The sequence below is a fragment of the Podarcis pityusensis genome (assembly GCF_964106645.2).
Source record: "Podarcis pityusensis genome assembly, chromosome: 4".
NCBI classification, from domain to species: Eukaryota; Metazoa; Chordata; class Lepidosauria; order Squamata; family Lacertidae; genus Podarcis; species Podarcis pityusensis.
The window spans coordinates 44,983,351-45,003,782 of NC_138027.1; the positions used below are offsets into that span (position 1 = coordinate 44,983,351).

The window sequence follows — 20,432 nt, forward strand, 5'->3', positions numbered from 1 at the left end:
ACAGTTCCCTTGCTAGAGGCAAAGGGGAAGGGGCCCTTTGGTAAAGATTATTAAAATGGGACCTACATTTCCCATCTGGCCTGGGCCTATTACCAGCTATGCACAACTCTGGCTGCAGGATGGAAAGAGCAAGGGAACACAAGATGGAGGCAGAGATGGCACGAGCCTAATAATGAATAGGAAAGGAAGGGAGGAGGTGTCAAGGGGGGGCAGCTACTACTGTGCTCCACTTGCTTTCTCTCTTCCCCCTTAAACCTAGGCTTGCCATATATCAGGAAAATTCCTGACAGTCCTGGTATTCAGGTGCAAAAATGGTGTCAGGGAGGAATTTTGCCAAATCAGCAAAATGCCAGAGAAAACCCAGAAGTATGACAACGCGATGGAAAAAGCAGTGGAAACAGCTCCAAAAGCTTAAAATCAGTATGGGGTCTTATATGGCAACCCTATTTAAGCCGGGACTACCCAGTTGTGTTTGCCTCCCAAACACAGAGGTCTTTCTTTCCCCCATGCCTTCCTGTCTGCATATTAAACCCTAAACTCTAATTACACATTAGTGCTAGCCCCTGAATTGCTTCGGGGCCCAGATGCAGGTCAGGTTGGCCCCAGTCAGATCAGGGCTAATTCCAAGTAATAGATTAGGCCCCGACTCAGATCTGGAGGCTGTGCACAGCCCTATTTCTTACATGAGGATTTCTTCCACACGCCCAACATATTTGGGAAATGCAGAGAATTTCATTTCCACTTCTCTATCTCCTATTTTTTTAAAAAACAACAACAGGGAGATAAAGAGGTGGAGAAAGGGTACATAACAATACGGGCAGTGAAATCAGTCTGTGATCAGGATATTAGACTACTTTTTAGAGAAAGAAAAACAATTGTGAAGATAACCAACCCTGGACTTAAGTGTCTATGTGCATAATTGATTCCAGGTACTTTTCCAGGCACACAAAATTATAACGTAAGTAAGGTAAGGAAACGTTTCACTGCACCATAACTTGAAATTGTTTCTCAATAAAATGGGAAGGTGTATTTTAGGGAGGATCTGTGTGTGCCTTAAATTCAGGTTTATGGGCCAATTTTCCATAGAAAACTATCGTGTCTTTTATATGAAAGGTCAGATTTCTTCTCACAAACATTTTAAATTCTCCCCCCCCCCTTCCAACAGCAATACACTTGCTATCATTATTTTGCCAGATTCCCATTCATTCATTTTGATGGATGCCAAGAGCTTTTGGAAGTCAAAAATCTCACTCTTATACTCTACATTTTAGCTTATTCCTAGACATCTAATAAATGCCAAGTTAATTCTGGCAGTTTGGGGCCACTATTTTTAATAAACTCTATCACGTTAGTTGGCATGGAACTTGATTATATACACACACATTGTGTCTCCATGCTATTTTCTATTTTTAGAAAATCTTATATTAAAGTAACTATAAATTTTAAAAACTGATTACCAAATATTTCAGGACTGGTTGAGTCTATTAAGTTACCTACTCTTAAATCTAATAAATGTTCTTAGATTTCCCTATGAATGATCTGCCATAAGAAAAGTCTCTCACGTTAGTGATCACCAGCAGTATTCATTTTTACCTAGCATTCATATTTGTATACCTGATATATTGAATTCTAAATGTCACCTCTGTGTATGGGAGACATGGGTCTCTGAAATCTGACATACTAACACAATAGCAAATTACTTATTAAGAAAGGAATCTGACCTTCTTACCCCATCGTAGCACACACGTACCTCAGCTTTTTCCTGTAAACTAGCCTTCCCCAACCTGGAGCCCTCCAGATATTTTGGACTAGAATTCCCATTATCATGGGAGGCTTGATCATGATGGCTTGGACTCGGATGAGTTGTATTCCCAAACACCTAGAGGGCACCTGGTTGTGGAAGGCTTCTATAAACCATAGTGCGAACACCAGACAATGGTGCTAAGCGGTAACATTCCATAGTATGCATGCAATTCCATGATAAACTATAATTTGTCATCTGTATTGTCCTGCCAAGTAGTAAGGGTGTTCTTATTCTTGCTAGTAGTGAGGTTTTTTCCACTGTTTGGCATGCAAGTAATTTTAATCACAACATATTAAGTTACTGCTTAGCAAATTGTCACCCATATTCAATCTACAGCAGGTGACTACCACTAATGACAGATTCATGACTTGGAACATCCAATCTAATACCCCAAGAGAAAAATGCAAGTCAGCCTTCATACGGACTTTTGATAGGCCATGGCAAAGACTGTCAAATCAAGAAACAGCACATTTAGATACATGATGGTCTGCCATGTTTAGAAATCAAATCCAGTGGATATGGGCCCTTAGGCACATCAGTAAAGCAGACGAGGGCAAGGATGCAATCGGGGCTGTATGATAGAGGGAGGAAGCAGAACAAAAAGAAGAGCTTTGAGAAGAAGCAATAAGGTGGCTTGTCTAATTAGTATGGAGAAAGCTTGAGAATAACATATGTTCCCCATTCCATTCCTTAATTATTCTGTGAAACATTCTGTACTGTGTTCTATGCGTTCTGAATTCTAGTTTAATTAAGATGTTCTAATGTTAGTTCTGGAGTTCGGTCATGAGCTGCTAGACACTGCCTTCCATTTCTTCAGTTCATTTGCATCTTTTCCCCTTCTGCATTACCAATGCAAATGTGTGCATTGATAAAACACCTGGGAGGAAAAGCAATCTCCATGTGTATAATTCCATCAAGATTATACTTTGTTCGATGTTCTACTGAAGTGCATGTCTGCTACTGCTCATTGGTGAAATGTCACACACATATCTTGATAAAGCCTTACGTGCAATTACACGAGGATTGCTCATTGGCAGTATTTAATCAATGCACATATGCACATATTTAATTTAGGAGGGCTAAGGAAAGACATGAAGGGACAGAAAAAGCTGGTAAACTCTGCATGCAGTATGCCTTGTACAAGTGTGTATGTTTTGTTTAATAGAAGCTGCTAAGTGCAATGGCTTTATGAAATATGATAAGGGAATTTGGAAACTGCAAAATTTAGGGGGGGGAATTAGATGAGGAATATTTTAGAAGCATACATAGAGAAAAGACATTGACCTGTTAATTCCAAAATGTATCTATCCATCAGCCTAATGACAATCAATGCTTTATGCAATTGACAGAGATCACAAGTTGAAAAACAACTATGTCATGACACTCTAGTAGCTTTCATTTATCATACAATGGAGCTGCAACACAGAAGCAAGATTCAAAATATTCTTGACAGGTTGGTACACTGAGCTGAAACCAACAAGATGAAATTCAACAGAAATAAGTATAAAGTCCTCCATTAAGGTACCAACAATCAAAGGCACTGGATGGGAGATATCTGGCTTGACAGCAGGACATATGAAAAGGATGTAGGTGTCTTAGTTGATCATAAATTGAGCATGAGCCAGCAGTGCAATGCAGTTGCTAAAGAAGTCAATGCAATCTCAGAATGCATTAACAGGAACACAGTCTCCAGACCATCAGAAGTAAAAGTTCCAGTTTATTCTGCACTGGTCAGATTGCCTCTAGAGCAGAAGTTCCCAGTTGATGGTCCATGAACCCCAGGAGTTCCTCGTAACCCACTCAGGGGATCCAAGGCACCATTCACATAACCAAAACTACCATAGAAATATCAACAATTCTAAAAGTAGGTGGTCCATAGCTTTGCTTTTGCAAAACAGATGGTCTACAGTATTTAGAACCACTGTTCTAGAATATTGTGATGTATTCTAGGTACCACATTTTAACAAAGACACTGACCAACTGGAGGGCAACCAGGATTGTGAGATGTGTGGAAACCAAGTCCTGTAAGGCACATAGTTAGAAGAACTGGGCATGTTTTACCTGGAGAAGAGAGGTTAACGAAAGACAAGACAGTAGTCTTCACATATACTAAAAAGGTTGTCATGTAGAAGATGGAGCAGAAAAAATGTTTGGATAATTGAAAGGGTGCAGTTTTGAGGTAACCATAGGGAGAATTTGCCTAACAATAGAACTGATTGCTTCAGAAAGTGATGGGCCTTCCTTTCCTGGAGATATTCAAGCAGAGGCTAGTCCATTGTTTGTCAAGGGTAGTGTAGTTGCATCCTGACTTGCAGAACCTGTATGGGGCAGGGGCTGGACTAGATGACCTACAAGATCTTTTCCAACTCTATATTTTATTATTGGCCATAAATTTCACAACACATGGCCAATTACTCATACAAATGGGCAACGAGATTTACCAAAAATACAAGTCATACAGACCAGCTAAGTAAAGCAATGTAGGCTTCCAGCACAAATACCTATAGCTGTGGAATGACTGTCTTTCTCTGTCTGTGAATCTCTCCAGTATTATTTTGATCCTAGCCACTACAGAGATTCACTGATGCTTAACACATAGCAATAAAATTTGAATGCATGTTTTACGCTTTTATTTATTCATTCATTTGTTTAAAATGAATTACTACATACAAAACTACAGTTTCATTATTATTGGAGGAGGGTTTCTCAAAAAAAAGTGGAACTGCAAACAATTACCATCCAGAGCATATATCATACATTTTGCATGTTATAAATTACAGGAGAAATAGCAGACTTACAGTAAAGAAGTAAATACCACGGAGCTTACTTCCTAGTAAATATATTTAGGATTGCAATCTCACAGGAATTAAATATCTGAATTTACTATTTCTCTATTTAGACAGCACTCATTTGCATAATTGGATGGGTACTTTTGTGCTTAGTTTGGTTGCCTGCAGGCTAGCTGGCTTATTATGAAGAAAGGTGCCACTAATTTGTTTATTAATTTCCAATTAAATTTTGTATTATGTGCATGGTGATTCTCTACTGAGTTGTAAACTGAGTTGTTTTTTTGTCTAAGTTATGTTGTGTTCATAACAGCACTCGTGCAATTAGCAGAACTATTACCACTGCAGTAATTAGGATACTGTTCTGAAGATTGGTATAAAATAAAATTGATTTTGTTTAGATGTGAGTACAGTTGGGTATAATAATCCCATATTCTTCCCATGATACCCATCACTATACATTGCATATTCTGTAATAGTATTTTTCAAGTGTCTTTTATGACCATGCAAGGTAGAACATGGAGGGTGGGAGTAGAGAACACACAAATTCTTTAGAATGGAGAGGTTTGCACATATAGGATACAGAATACAGTATGTGCGTGTGTGTGCAGTGCCAGATTTAGGGAAATGAAGGTGGTTCCCCTGAACTGGGTGCAGAGCTGAGGGGGCACAAAATAACTACCACTGCTACTACAACAATAATAACAGCAGCAACAACTGTATTTATCTGGCTACCTACTGAGAAATCCATAAAAGTAACTATACCCAAATAAATTATTGTGAAAATAAGAAATAATTTTTTTTGGGGGGGGACCAAATTTTGTCTTCGTTCATTGGATCAATTTACCAAAGTCTGCCCTTGATGTGGGTGTGAACTACTATTCCTTCCCCACACATTACTTATATTATGTACCCTCCAATATGCTGGGCAGTGAAAAAATTCACCTCATAACCAGAAATAATTAAAAATCAGGAATGGGAAACAAGCAGGAAAAAAGAAAAGGGATGATGAGAATAATTAATTATCACACACACACCTAAGAGTTGTGCCAAAAATGATTCTGGCAATGAAAGCCTTTGGATTTATGTCCATATGGAAGATATTAATGGACTCCTACCACACTCTGGAAGCAATTTCGGATTGATACTGATTGGTAATTTTTAATGTACTACAATTTCAAAATGTCATTCAGGGGAAGAAGAGATGTGTGATAAATTTATTCTGTGAACTGCCCAGAGACCTGCGGGTATAGGACAGTATATAAATAAAATAAAATAAAATAAAAGTTCTGATATGAATCCTCATTAGGGCAAAAACAAGGGATACAAAACCTACTCTTCAGCCTGTATTAAAACAACATATATAATTTTGCAGTGTCATTTCCTGGAATTATTGTAAAGCAGGGTTAGTTTTGGTGGATTTTTCCATTTTTTACATGAATTTTATATCAGTGCAATTCCTTTGATTTTAATAGAAAATGTGTTTTTTTAGCTTTTAGTTTAATGGAGAAATGGATTTTCTATTTACATAATGTAAAATAGCCCTTAAACGTCATTATGGTTAGATATGCAAACTATTGTTTTCAAAAACAGTTGTATCATTTGTATTATGAAGGTTTTGGGGGCCTATTATTTGGTTCAGCCCTCTTTTCCTCTAGAGTTTTAAGAATGACACTACAAGAAGCTGTAATCTGGATCATTTCTGAATACCAGTTACCGGGAATCCCAAGTTGCTAGGAGAGTGCTGTTGCTCTTGCAGATTTCCCACAGCCATTTGCTTGACCATTGGGAGAACAGTATGCCAAGAAAAAGATTCCCATTGGATATACCCATATACTGTCCACACATTGCCTATTTGGTGTTGAAAAGGAACTTCCTCTCAAGAAAGACTGACCAGCTAATACACCAGCTAATGAAATACACTTACTGTCTGGATGACAGCCATTGTAGTACAATTTAAAATATTATAATATTGGCATTGTTGAAATTATATGTTATTATTTGTATTGTTGCATTATGTTTTGAAATGAATCAGTGGTACTAGAAGAAGAAGAAGAAGAAGAAGAAGAAGAAGAAGAAGAAGAGTTTGGATTTGATATCCCGCCTTTCACTCCCCTTCAGGAGTCTCAAAGCGGCTAACATTCTCCTTTCCCTTCCTCCCCCACAACAAACACTCTGTGAGGTGAGTGGGGCTGAGAGACTTCAGAGAAGTGTGACTGGCCCAAGGTCACCCAGCAGCTGCATGTGGAGGAGCGGAGATGCGAACCCGGTTCCCCAGATTAGGAGTCTACCGCTCTTAACCACTACACCACACTGGCTCTCTAGGACCTGGGAGACCAATAAAAAAGAGAGAGGAACAAACCAACAGCAGATAATCACAGCCTAAAATAGTCTTAAGGTAAAATGTTGCAATTTAAAAGGTCTGTGAGGAAACCTATTTGCCAGGTATCAAAACTACATTAAAGTAGGCACCAGGCAAGCCTTCCTAAGGAGGACATTCCACAAGTAAGGAGCCACTCCTGAAAGAAACAGGAGTTGCAATCCAATTATGCAAATGTGAAGCAGCCAGTCCCGTAAAATAAGCTTCAATTATGCCTCCTCTTCGTCTGCTTTGGCAATCACTCGTAGCCGAGTAAGATTGTCTTCCATGAACACGGTCTGAACAGTGAGTCTGTAAGTAGCTGTGGAAGCCAATTTTGGATCAACACGTCCTTCCACGGCGGGGAAATAGGTTTCTAGTCAGAGTGGATCACAGTGAGGGTTTGCCAAACATGCCTTCCTCTTAGCACGTTTCTCCTTTTCTTCCTGAGTTTGAGCATCTTCAAAGTCCGTGACACCTTTGGTAAAGGCTGTTCTCCAATTGGGGCGCTCTCAGGCCTGTTGTCAGGGATGATCCTCCACAGGGAGAATTGTCAGGGAGGCTTCAGGAAGGAGCTTCTGTTGCTTATTTAGACAAGATGACTGGTCAATTGCAACTTGTATTTTGCAGGCCAGGACCTCACACATGCAGCTCAACTTGCCAGACCAATCTGAAGAATCATGTATGTAGCACCCATTTTCTCATTCAGTTAGGAATATGCGCAAGGTGCTTTCTGGATCCTGCTTCTTTCTACATGTGACATCTACTTGTGTTGATAAAAATATATTTGGTTATGTCTGTAAGGTTGCAAGGAAAACTGGTGTGGCAACACTCACAAAAACATTGTGTCCCATCAGAAGATGGGGCCAAGCATTCTGCATGAGTCACATTCTGACAGTTTTTGAGAAAGGGCCATCCATGAAACCAGCTTTAACCAGAATAAGATTTCCCCTTGATAAGCCTCATCAGCCAACTAGATTGTGTTAGGACCATTTATAGCTCAGAGCCTGCAGCTTTAACAACAGCATACTGATTAATTGTTGATGTGAGTTACGCAACTACTTGAGGGTGGTTGTACAGCTAATTGGGAAATTTAGAGTCATCATAATTTTCCATCAGATCATTGTAAAAATAGATAGGAATTTATATTACATTTAAATTAAGGTTAAGAAAAGAATAAACATTTTGCTACAATACATGCTGTCCAATAAGCTTCGTTATTCAGTAACTAGTAGGGAATTGGTAATTAGAAATTTATGCTGCACTGAAAACATGAGCAATACAACTAATCCAATAAGCTTTTTAAAAAAGAGTCAGGAAAAGCGAATGGAAGAATTGTGTTCTCTGCTGCATTTTCCTATGCAAACAGCCTGTTGAAATGCAAACAATTGCCCCATTATTTATGATGAAGATACGTCTGCATTTATGAAGTAGATGAATATGCAGAACCAAAAGTGTGACCCAAGAAACGTGCCGTACGTTTCCACCAGCTAATGAAGTGACAACAGTCTTCACCTTTCGTGCCCCAGGATATTTCAAAGTCTACCTACTGATACAGGAGGAATTAGCTGGTCATGCATGAGCAATGCTGCTTCTATTGATAGGCTTTCCATTGTACAGCTGGACAAAGTATAATTAGCATTACATAAAAGAGATATGTTGATACTTTAAAGTCACCGCCGCATTCAAGAACATTCCGCCACATGATGCGCTCCTATAAGCCTCCTTCTCATTTGGAGAAAGAATAGCTGTCGTCAAACCTATTGATCTTCTTTTCTTTAATGTAATGATTGCATCTGATTTCTTTAGGCTGAACTCTGAGCATATTGTGTTACTTAAAGCACTAGGAGAGGAACACACAAGGAATAATCTTAACCTTTTGTATAAGAATATTACATTTCCCCCATATGCCCATGGAATGATTCAATAAATGCTGCATGTTCCAAATTACATTTTGGCAATCCCTGTAAATGATAGAACTAAAAAAAAAGACCTTTTATTTTAGATGAAAAAGGGTTTCTATTGTGACTTTCTGAGGAAATCTAGAGTCAATTTCCAGTTGTAAATGACTGCTTTTTACTGAAACTATGGCAGTTTAAAACAGATGAAGATCCAAGCTCATGTATATGTGACTTTGCCCACTCCTGGAGCAAGATTGCAAATATGGGCAGTTTCAGAGAGGTACGTTTACTGCCAATCCCCCTGCCCCCATTTGCCATATTATCTTGGTTTGGCTATGAACACCTTTAATCTTATTTTGCCCAGGCAGGTGCATTATGTGACCCATGAGAGCAGCAAAATAAGCAGATTGTACAATGGTGATGGAATAAAATCAGGCCAAATCTTTACTGGCAGCAGCAGGCAGGGCAAGGGTTGGTATTGGGTCCCAGGATCAGTTCATCATTCCTCAAGCCCCATGTTGATGGAATGGATCTGCTGGGTTTGGATTGCTCCAAACCTGTATGACAAGAGTCAGCCAGTGTTGAACTTTGCCATGGTGCAAGCCAAGCAAGCAGGGTCGCACTGGGGGACCAGGGCACAGATTCCAACCAGGCAGATATCAAACCCAGGCTTGGGTTTGCTGTGGTCAATCCTCCCCTCAGGCACCTATGTTGATCCTGACCAGTGCCATTTCCACCCTCATAAAACAATGTTCTTCTGCCTAACAAAGGAAAGCCATGATTTCACTGAGGGAAAGGCAGAAAAAACCGCCAACCAAGTGCCAATCAGGTTGGGGGGGAATCATTTCTGGCCCTGTCAACCAATGACCCAAAAGGAAAACAAAAAAGAAACAGAAGAAGAGAAAAAATTACAAGGACCTCCAATTTTATGTCCATCCATAACATAAAAGAAATTATTCAATATATTCACTCTAAAATTACATCCAACTAACCTCCTTTCTGTTGGACAATATTTTCCCACTCTCCCAACCCAAATGTCTCAGATTAATTCATTTTCCTTTTTACACATGAAGTCAAAAGGGGGTTCTCTAATTATTGTTATTAATAAATTTCAGAAATAGTTTTTCTTTAAATAAACATATCAACTTTGTCTCCAAAAACTTCAACAATCATTCCTCCATGTTAAACAATAAGTCCTTCCATCTTTGACCACACAAGGATTTCTCCACTGTGATCATATATTAAAATAATATTCCACAATTCTTTTCTTATAATGTATTCATTGATATGCAACCAGTTCCACATCTTCTGTTCCTATTGCCTGCTTTTGGCTATGGTTTTCCATTCTAATTTAAAAAGTGTTGCTGAGTTGTAGGCTGTTTCCTTAAATAAAGAGTTAACTTGCCTGACAACAGACTCTACCTCTTTGTGCTAACCTGCATCTGACTCCAGCCCTGACACACACACATGCTACTTGGACATTTATTCCCATTCCATTCAGAAAATCTCTTCTCTGGAGCAAAGGAAGTACACACCCCTGTCCATGCCTCCCTCCCTCCTTTTTAAAGTTTAAAACAAGCCCCAGCACTGGTTGAGGAAGGTGCCCACCAGGCCTGAGCATGCATGGATACCCCTACTGTGCCTTCTGTCCCCACACCAGAGTTTTCCATCTGAAAAAAACACTACACACACACAAAAACTGGCATGCATCAGGGTCAGGCCTGATGATCTAAGCTAAGATTTTAAAACTTACTCTAATTGCATGTAGTTTTGATTGACCTGTGTGGTAAGACTAGCAAACTGGAATAGTAATTAAAGCAACATAAATGACATCAACTGGGAGCCTGAACTGCCATACTAAATAATGGATGCCAACTTTTAATTTATAGTTAATGAACTAATCTCTCCCTTTCCACCCATTAATATTTCATGCAACTTTAATCAGAATTCAAGTATAAACAAAGCACTACATAAAACTATGCACTTATATCAAAGGTATATTTTGCCATTTCAAACATGTAAAGCACTTATTTGCTATTACACACTAATTCAACTTAGACACATAAGGCTTTTCTACATCACTGTGCAAACAATGAGAACAACCGAGTTTCCCAAGCCTTTAAGGACATTTATTGGATTCTCTCCACAGGGAGACAGGATAACTACAAGGGCGACTTCACGTTAAGGAAAATTATAGCGATTCAAGCTTATTCTACCCCATTCCACAGACTTGGTGTTCATCTATGCATAAAGAATTTCTCTTTGTAGGCCCCTTAAGACATTTTGTATTTTCAATCAATAAACATGTGAGGGATGGCTGTGGAGACAAGCACATTAGCTTCAACCCTGCCCCACTTCTGGTCATCTTTACCAGTGCTCTTCTGTAGTCCTGTAGTTGTGGAGACTCTCCATGTTTTAGAACTCTGATTTTCCTGGACCCTAAAATATGCAGAGATCCTCAAAGCTACAGGAGGCACCCAACTTCAGTCACCACCCTCCAACTTGTGGATGATAATGTGGGAGAAGATAGTGATTCCTCTCACATATTTACTGAATGCTAGAGATGAGGCAGAAATTCAGTTTGGTTTTCACTTTCTGAAACAATACATGAAGCAAAAAGCAGCTATACTTTGAAATTTGCATTTCTTCAACATTTGCAATGCTGTTCTCCAACCAAAAAAATATGTACGAATATATATTCATTTTAGAAATGTGTTCCTTCAAGAATGAAAAAACAGCACCACATTCCACGAGGAGACTGTCTTCTGCTGCCAAGCATGCTATTGGCATTTATAAACATTTGATAGTAACAGTAGTAATAAGTATATAGAATGGGGCAAAGTACACAGGAGCTGGAGCCAAAGTTTCATCATTGTGTGCTACTCTTCCATTTTGAATATCACCCTAAATTATGGTGTGTTGGAAGAGGGTGCACATTTTCTCCCATATATTTCAAATTAAAGCCAAGGTGGTGGTGGGGAATGCTTTGTTTATCCATCTGTCCCTTGAATAGCTCTTACAGTTAATGGGATCTATTTGCTCTTCTGTTTTCGGCTAATTAACTTACTCTTTCCAAATTGTTTGTTCTTTTCCCCTAAAAACATGAATAACATTCTCTTTTCCAAAAGAAATACAAATACATAATACAAAGAGGGGTGATCTTGTTATAATGCCAGGTTAGATGCACATCTGGCAATTCTCTCTAATCAATTTACAGAGAACATAATGGTTCCAAGAACAATTAATTGATTGATGTTGCCTTCCTGATGAAATACTGTTTTATTTCTTCCGTTGATGAGGTACAGAATAAGATGAAGATCCTGGTAAGAAGAATGCACACCAGTGTTTCAACCACATTGTCAAGTTCACATATTTAGTTGAAAGATTCATATAATCTCATTTAACAGAGCTTTCAGGGCCATTTACAAAAATAAAATACATACATTGAAAAGCCTGGGAATTTTAGAGCTGTTTCTCACACATTGCTTTCTCTACATTGATGTATTAAAAGACACAAAATGTGTATAATATCGGGAGCAAAGATTGGACATCTGCTTTACTGCATGCATAGATTTGCTCACATTGGTATTTTGCCATATACAGTATGTGCAAGATGAATACGTGTGCCTTATCATGCACAGTGCATGCATATTTTCCACTTGTATACTCCTGCATGGTGGTTATACCTATGAAGGCAAATGCATGTGTAAGGAAACTTTAGGGATTATATATTTAAAGAAAGTTTGGTTCTTAGAAAAAAATAGTTATCATTTTGTCCAACACTCCTTGAATATGAACATGCCAAAAGACACTGCCACAACATTAACATGTAACTATCAATGGCATTAAAACCATCAATGGTACTGTGCAATATTTTATGTTGATGGTTTTAATTGTACTGTGTGCCACACTGAGGAAGAATAATAATTAAAAAGTCAAATAAAATAAATAAATAGAAGATGAAGTTGCATGATCGATATAGTACAGTTGTTCCTGTTCATATTCACGCACAATGGAAAGAGAAATGCTTCCCCACTGAACAATCCATTTCCATTTGTCTCTGTTCAAGGTTGAAGTAACCATGTTGGTCTTTCCTATCCAGTTGTTGTCTGAACAAGAGAAAGGGCAAGGATCATTTAGAATCATGACTAACCTCCCTCCCCCCACTCACGATTACACCAGTCACACAATCCTGCTTGCATGGTTGCCATGCATGTTTATAAGGTCAATTATTCCCAACAATTACTCACTAAAAACCATCAACCAAGGCCATAAGAGAACCAACCAAGGCCATTCAGAACATTCTTAAAGAAAGGTAGAATATAACCATGGAAGGGATCCAAGAAGGCAAGAAATCCATCTCTGAACCTGCTTTCCTACTCCACGAGAAAAAGCTTCTGCCCAACAAACTATGGTGTTTCTGAGAAACTATCTCAGTAATTAATTCTTCCTCAGCCTATGAATTCAGGCAGGCTCTTTATTCTCTTCAACATTGCATCCAATTCTCTTGCTACTCTAAGTTGGGCCATCAAGGTAAAGTGTGTAATCACAGCATTATGACATTGAACTGTCTCTTCAACTAGTTCAACATTCAAACAGTGTACTTAGGAAGGCTGACACAACCAAAATGATCCAGCTATCTTTATGTCTGAATGTTGTGTAGTGACACAGAAACAATTAGATTGGCAGAGAGAACCCAACAAATCCCATGGTATCCTAGCTTGTACTTGTAACTAGATATAATTCTGTTAAATTTGTTATAAATATTGTGGTGGAACATAATGCTTCAAAATTTTTGCATCCAATTCTCTTGCACAATATATGGGTCCCATTTGCCTGAACAAGTCATACAACCCTGCCTTCAACAATTACATGGTTCAGTAATGATTGTTACTAACAGTGCAATCCTATACTGTTCATCTGCTCAGGAATAACCTCAACTGGGATCTGGACAACAAGGGAGATCAGCCGTGAGGCTGCTTAAATCCACCAAGGCATGCCCCCCCCCCCCGGCTACCAGGATTGGCTGGCCATGACGCAGCCAAGGGATCTCCATTGACATGGGGGCTAAGCCCAGCCCCCGCTGGGTGCGAGAGGCCACGTGGCCTGATCGCAAACCTCCCCCCCCCCCATGAAGAAGTGGAGCGGACTTGCAGCCTAAATAAGAATAAAGAGTACATTAGAGCTGGAATGAGAGAAATTCTCAAAGAAATTCTAACATACTTTTCCTTATAATGTACCTTTTTGAAATTATATTCTCTGAAACCATTTTTTTCAACCTTCCAAATTCCAGGTACTATTGGGTTTTAGGACTGTGCTGTGCTATCTTTTGGGTGAACTGAACTGTTGTAGGAAATTTGTGTACATCACTACTGAAGTACAGCCATTAATGCTCTCCTCTGTAGCAAGGTAACATTTGGACATACCTATGAAAAACTAAAACTACAAGAAAGATTGCTGAAGGCAACTTCTAGCAAAGGGAATATGATTTTATCACAAATATATCAATCATGTCTTGTTTTGCATTTGGGAGCTAATAAAAATTAAACCTTGCACACAATGTCACAAATGAAAATTGAATCAATGTAGACATCCATAATATAAAAGTGCATAAATATAGCAGTTCTTTGGTTCACCCTCATTTAGCAGTCAGACAAGGGATTTTTCACATAACCTGAAGCTATACATTAAGTTTTTCTTTCGCAAGAAACCAATGCATGCAGAAATGTGTAACAGGTCATAGAAAGAGATGCACCCACAACCTTCTACCCGTTTCAGCACTATAATATCAGTACTGTATATGTCACTTTAAATGCTCGAAGCACGATAACAAAAATTTGCTTGGCTGATTCAAATCAATATATAAAACTCAAACTTTTTCATCTTTTTTCCTCCTCCTGGTCATATGCACCTCTTCATTTTGCCCACTCAGTAAAGGATTAAGCTGAAAGCTAAAATGGTTACATTTTTTGCAGTAAAAGTTGCACTTTCACCCTTTGCACAAGTTGTGCCTGCTTGTACTGCCATCATTGTTAACCTATGCATAGCACAGATTCAACTCAGGTACTGAGTTATAAAACTGAGGTTTTATAACAGCTCTATCTTCTCTGAGGATCCCAACAATAGCCTATTTCCCTTACATGCTCACTGTAGGGTTAAGCAGGAAGTCTTCAACTGACCCATGGCTGATGTTCCATGTTCATATGGGATATGATACTTCCTTGAGTATTACAAGTTCTGAGAAGGAGCTGTCTAGAGGTATGCTAAACAGGCTTGGTATATCTTCAAAGCAAAGCCAACTTTGGGGGATTGAAAAAATAAAAAATGATGTCAGACAATGGTTGCTACTCTAAGTTGGGCCATCAAGGTAAAGTGTGTAATCACAGCATTATGACATTGAACTAGTTTCACAGGGTGGGTGGATGCCATCATCACTCTAGGTTACTTACTTCCCTAGTAAAGTGTCAGTGAAGAGTGATTTGCTTTTCAATGGCTTTCTTCATTCATTGGAGGCCTGCATGAGGATTCAATGATGTTAAGATACTTTCTTAGGGATTCTTTGGTGGTAAAAAAAGGGGGGTATAGGACCCCTGGATGGTTAAGTCCAGTCAAAGGCGACTATGGGGTGAGGCGCTCATCTAGATTCAGGCCAAAGAAACCGGTGTTTGTTCACAGACAGCTTTCTGGGTCATGCGGCCAACAAGACTAAATAGCAGTGGTGGCAGCAGAGCAAGAATATTTTTGTGATAGTTCACTTGAATGATGTGAAGGCACAAGCAAACAGAATCATGGAACTGTATAGTTAGAAGGACCCAAGAGCAGGACACAGTTCTCCAGGTCTGACCAAGGCAGAATCAAGTGAAACTATTACTTCCTTTGATATGGACACTATACAGTGGTACCTCGGGTTAAGTACTTAATTCTTTCCGGAGGTCCATTCTTAACCTGAAACTGTTCTTAACCTGAAGCACCACGTTAGCTAATGGGGCCTCTTGCTGCTGCCACGCCTCTGGAGCACAATTTCTGTTCTCATCCTGAAGCAAAGTTCTTAACCCAAGGTACTATTTCTGGGTTAGCGGAGTCTGTAACCTGAAGCGTATGTAACCTGAAGTGTATGTAGCCCAAGGTACCACTGTACTTCTGTTGATGCAACCTAGAAGTAGTATGATGTAGCTCACCAACTCCTGAATCAATCCAAATTTCATTCCCATCCCCCACCCCCCAGAAAATGGAGGGCTGAAATTTCACTACAAGTCTGTGATACCTTAGAACATTCAAACAAATGATCTCAACACACATCCTCCCCCAAATCACCCTATAGTGCTTTACCACATCAATCCCCATATCAGCTATTCATCCGAACCCACTCACAAGTGTTCATTGAGAAAAGGACATGCTGAATAAAATAGAAGGACAAACTGAACTAAATAAAAATAGCACAAAGGACAAAAATGCACAGATGGAGACAAGCCAAACAGATCTACTAGAGTACTTTATATTTCACCTTGGTTAATGGTCTCCTTGTAAATGACTTGAAAGTTTTGCTGCCTAACAGTATTAGAAAAATACTGATGAAAAATACAAACTAAATAAAATCTATATTTCTTTCAATAAAAATACATGGTTATGTATACTCTATCCTAATAACATGATTTATTAAAACACTCTTGCGTGTACTGCTCATATTTGGCATTTAGCTGTATCACTGTCCATTAGGGACAACAATACAATTTAAGGACATATTCAGATTCTCAAGGACAATTCTGAGATAATTTAAACAGCTTATATATGCTTTGTTGTATTACCAGGCATTGCTTTGTGTGAAACAGCAACAACAAAGTGAAGAATGATCTGTACTTTTAAGACATCAAGATACATTTGCTGAAGAGACACAAACAACCTATAGGACTTTATAGGATTGTAAATGTTGACCAACTTTATATTATACTGGTTAGGAAAAGTGTTGTAGGTATTTCCACATAGCAGCTGAAGAGCTACTTATAAATGTATCATTGCAGTAATCACTAAACCATTAGGCCTAAACAGATTGGATTCTTGCTGAGACCAGAAGCAGAGCCATTACTACATGACAGTTATCATGACTTAGCCATATCAAGGTGATAAAATTTATAAGCTTTGCAACATACACATGAAGATTCTACATACAGATTGTGGCCAAACTTACCAAGCAGATGGCTAGACACTGAAATCTTCATATGGCATAACACTCCAAGATAAACGGTGCTGTATACAAATCATTTTATGTATTTTAGCCTGTGACAATGACATGGCAACATTAGATGCTCTTCAGAAGACTCAATCTAGGGTAAAGAACTGCTATGGGACAAATCAGCAGGCAAAGGAAGAAACGACAATGCTTAGAAAATATGTTGTATGCAGAGCATTATGGAAAACCTTCTGCTGAGAGCTGCAATTCCATGAGGAAGAACACGGTCACATGGCACTTGGAAGTTTGCTCAGACCACCATAGCCCATGGTACTCTTCCCAGATCACATTTCCTCCATAACAGCATTCCCTCTCCCCCTGTCACACCCCAGATCGAATACTACTCTCCAGGCTTTGTGGGGGAACTACAATGAAGATCAAGCAGATGCCTAATAAGTGTTCTTCTGTGGGTACTGGCTCTATTGCTGCCATGTTGAGGAGATGAAGGACATATTCCCCCACAATCTGTTTGGAGGGTGAGGTGGAGATCGATGAACCAATGTTGAGGGTGACTGGTGAATTCTATGCAGTAACCATAGAAGATGGTATAGAGGACCCACTGATCCATTGTTGAGTGCCGCCAAGTATGTATGAATGCTTGTAGGTGACCCCCCACTTGAACGCTGATGGAGTCATTGGTGGTTTTCAGTTTGGTGTGGGGGCTGGGAGGTGTTGAACTTGTCTCCCTGATGTCCCTTTGGAGGAAAAAAGAATCCCAGTTTGTTCCAGATTTGTTTTAGCCTGTATTTATTTGGAGTGCCTTGCTATCTGTAGGGACAAAAGGACTTATTTGTCTGATTCAGGGTATAAAGCCTGTTCCTCCCACTGGGTGACAGTAACTTTTCTTTTGTCTTTAGATTCAATAAGAATGTATTTGAGTGCTTTCCCCCCACAGAGCATCAATCCTTAGAAAGACACTGTAGAGAAGTTGATTTTAGAAGCAGTCTTTGCTTCTCACTGTTTAAGCCATAAGGTTTGGCTTGCTATGACACCTGCAGCCATGGAGCATGCTGAAAACTTTGATGCGTCCTTCGTGGAGTCTACCATAAAAGCTGCCACACTAGATATCTTGAGTAAGGTGTGGTAGTTGCAGCAGGATCCTGTTCTGGAGTAGTGAAAAGATTCTTCACCTATGCATGAGATCCTTTTAAATGTCAGAAAGAAAGAAGTTTCATGTGTGCATCTTATTTTATTTTTTACTTTATGCTGTCCAAGATTGTGAGAAACAGCATATGGAAAATGGGGGTATTATGGTGGTTTTTAGCAATGCATTGGTGCATAACAGCTTTTTATAACAGTATGTTTCATTATGAATATAAGATAAGGAGTGAAGTCACAACACTATCCCCACTTATCTAAGAATACATCCCATGGAACTCAGTTAGGTTGGCTTCCGAGTAGACATGTATGGGGTTGCACTAAAAGTGCAATTCATAATGAATAAAAAGAATAAGCCCAAATGCATCATTTGCTATGAGAAATGTAAGAAAAGCATTTTACTGTCAATTAAAATATTAAAATAACATCAGAGAACTGATGATAAAGCTTGCTAAGTTGGCTTTCTGGCTTTATTGTCTATCACGGGACTATTTTTGGTAACCTAAGCAATGACTAAATTCATAATTTGTACCCATTAAATTAATTAGTGTATTCTAATTACCTGAGGGTTAGAAGGCTGTATTTGTCAGAGATGACAAAAGTAATGTGTCCTGAATTCCTTTTGTTTTAGTCTGATTTATATTCTAATCAAAAGCAAAAAAGCAAAATGTTAATAAATTATTACTCATCTAGGTATTTGGAGGTGATGTGAATGATAATATGAAGGAGAAATAAGTTTCAGTTGACAGAATAAAGCACAGTCACTCATCATAAAGACTTCAATGGAACTGTGCCAAATTTCATTAAGTGGAGAACAATCTTTAGGTCTATATGCAAACACGCAGCACATAGAGAAGAATGTTTTCAGAAAATGGCATGAAAGTGCTCTGCAGAACGGGTCTAAATCATATTAATAAATAGTGGTATGGAGGCGCATATTTCCTGAGGAGCACTTTGAAAATCAGTCTCCTGAGAATAAATGGATGGCAAAGACAATTGAATATAGATGAAGATGATGGATTTGAAGAGGGGAAAGAGCAGAGAATAAAAACACGTGTCATTTTGTGGGCAAGGTTGTAGATGCCATCCATAGATTGTTCCTAACAGAAAGACAAAAGGCAAATATCTCAATTTACCAAGACAACTTTGACAAGATTTTAATAGACAAGCCTATGATGGAAATAACATATGAGGAATAAAAGGGGTAAGAGGCGATGGTGTAAGCATCATAAATTAAAAATATTAGTGCTTCCCAAATGAAATGTGGGAGTTGGAGTCAGCCAGGTGAAACATGAGGAATGCACACAGTACAAATATACTGACATGAAAGAGAATTCTAATTATTACATGGGAGCAGTAGTGCAAAGGGAAATGATTGACTAGTTATATTGTGTCTATTTGAAGCCTATAAACAGAAGTTTCATCTAAAGCAGAAGAACACAATTCTCAAGAATCAAAGCCTAGTTTTATTCACTTACACTGAACTGAATTATGCAAACTGAAGAACTGTATTAAACCCTTTAGCTTACATGAGCATCTCCTGTGAATGAATATGAATATATATGAAAACATTAATCAGAGTAGTGAATGTCTGTTCTCTTGTTTCTTTTCAAGCTGTACTGCTCTAAAGTGAGTTGCATCTTTTACTGCCAGAGCTATTGTGCACTGGAATGCCTAAATATGAGATATCTGGCAACACAGTTCCATAATTATATACAAAAGTAGGGAACATCTATAATCCAGACACAAAACAAGTCATTGAAAGCAGATGGAAAAGTCAACATAAGGCAAAACAGCTGTATGAGTCATTGCATATTCTGAGTAATTTCTTAAAATGTTTAAAGAATAAAGTGATAAGGAATAAAAATAAACATCTTTTCCCTTAAGAAAAAGAAAAGCACTCTCATATTATTATCAAAACATCCAGAAACTACTGTTGTGCTTCTAAACCAGTTTAGAGGAGGTGAAAATTAATCCAGAGAAAGCATGGTAAGTAATCCCAGTGGTCTGAAAGGTGTGGTTCTCCCGGTGATAGATGGAGTGGTGATTACCTTGTGTGATCAGGATAGGAACATAGGTTGTTTGCTGATCTCACTTGTTTCTGGGTAGACAAGTACTCTTAGTGGCTAAGGCTGCAAATTCACTCCAGCAGCACATAAACTAAAATTGGAATGATACAGAGAAGAATAGCATGGCTCCTGTACAAGGATGGCACACAAATTCATGAAGAGTTCCATATTTTTATTCTACTTCTCCC

The 20,432-nt window shown here is 38.7% G+C and overlaps 1 protein-coding gene and 1 long non-coding RNA gene across 4 annotated transcripts in view; one reads left to right on the top strand and one right to left on the bottom strand.

The window, feature by feature from the left end:
- LOC308476414 (uncharacterized protein) overlaps positions 1–20,432 on the top strand; it is a 145,711-nt gene that overhangs the window by 32,607 nt on the left and 92,672 nt on the right. The gene's annotated exons all lie outside the window — the stretch shown is intronic.
- The window catches only part of LOC308476421, a 133,168-nt gene that overhangs the window by 22,420 nt on the left and 90,316 nt on the right, over positions 1–20,432 (bottom strand). The window contains exon 1 of one of the 3 annotated variants that reach the window (XR_013985879.1): positions 12,862–12,907. The exons of the other annotated variants lie outside the window; for them this stretch is intronic. This is a non-coding gene — a long non-coding RNA (uncharacterized lncRNA). Of the gene's footprint in view, positions 1–12,861; positions 12,908–20,432 lie in introns of those variants that run through there. 3 annotated transcript variants of the gene reach the window in all.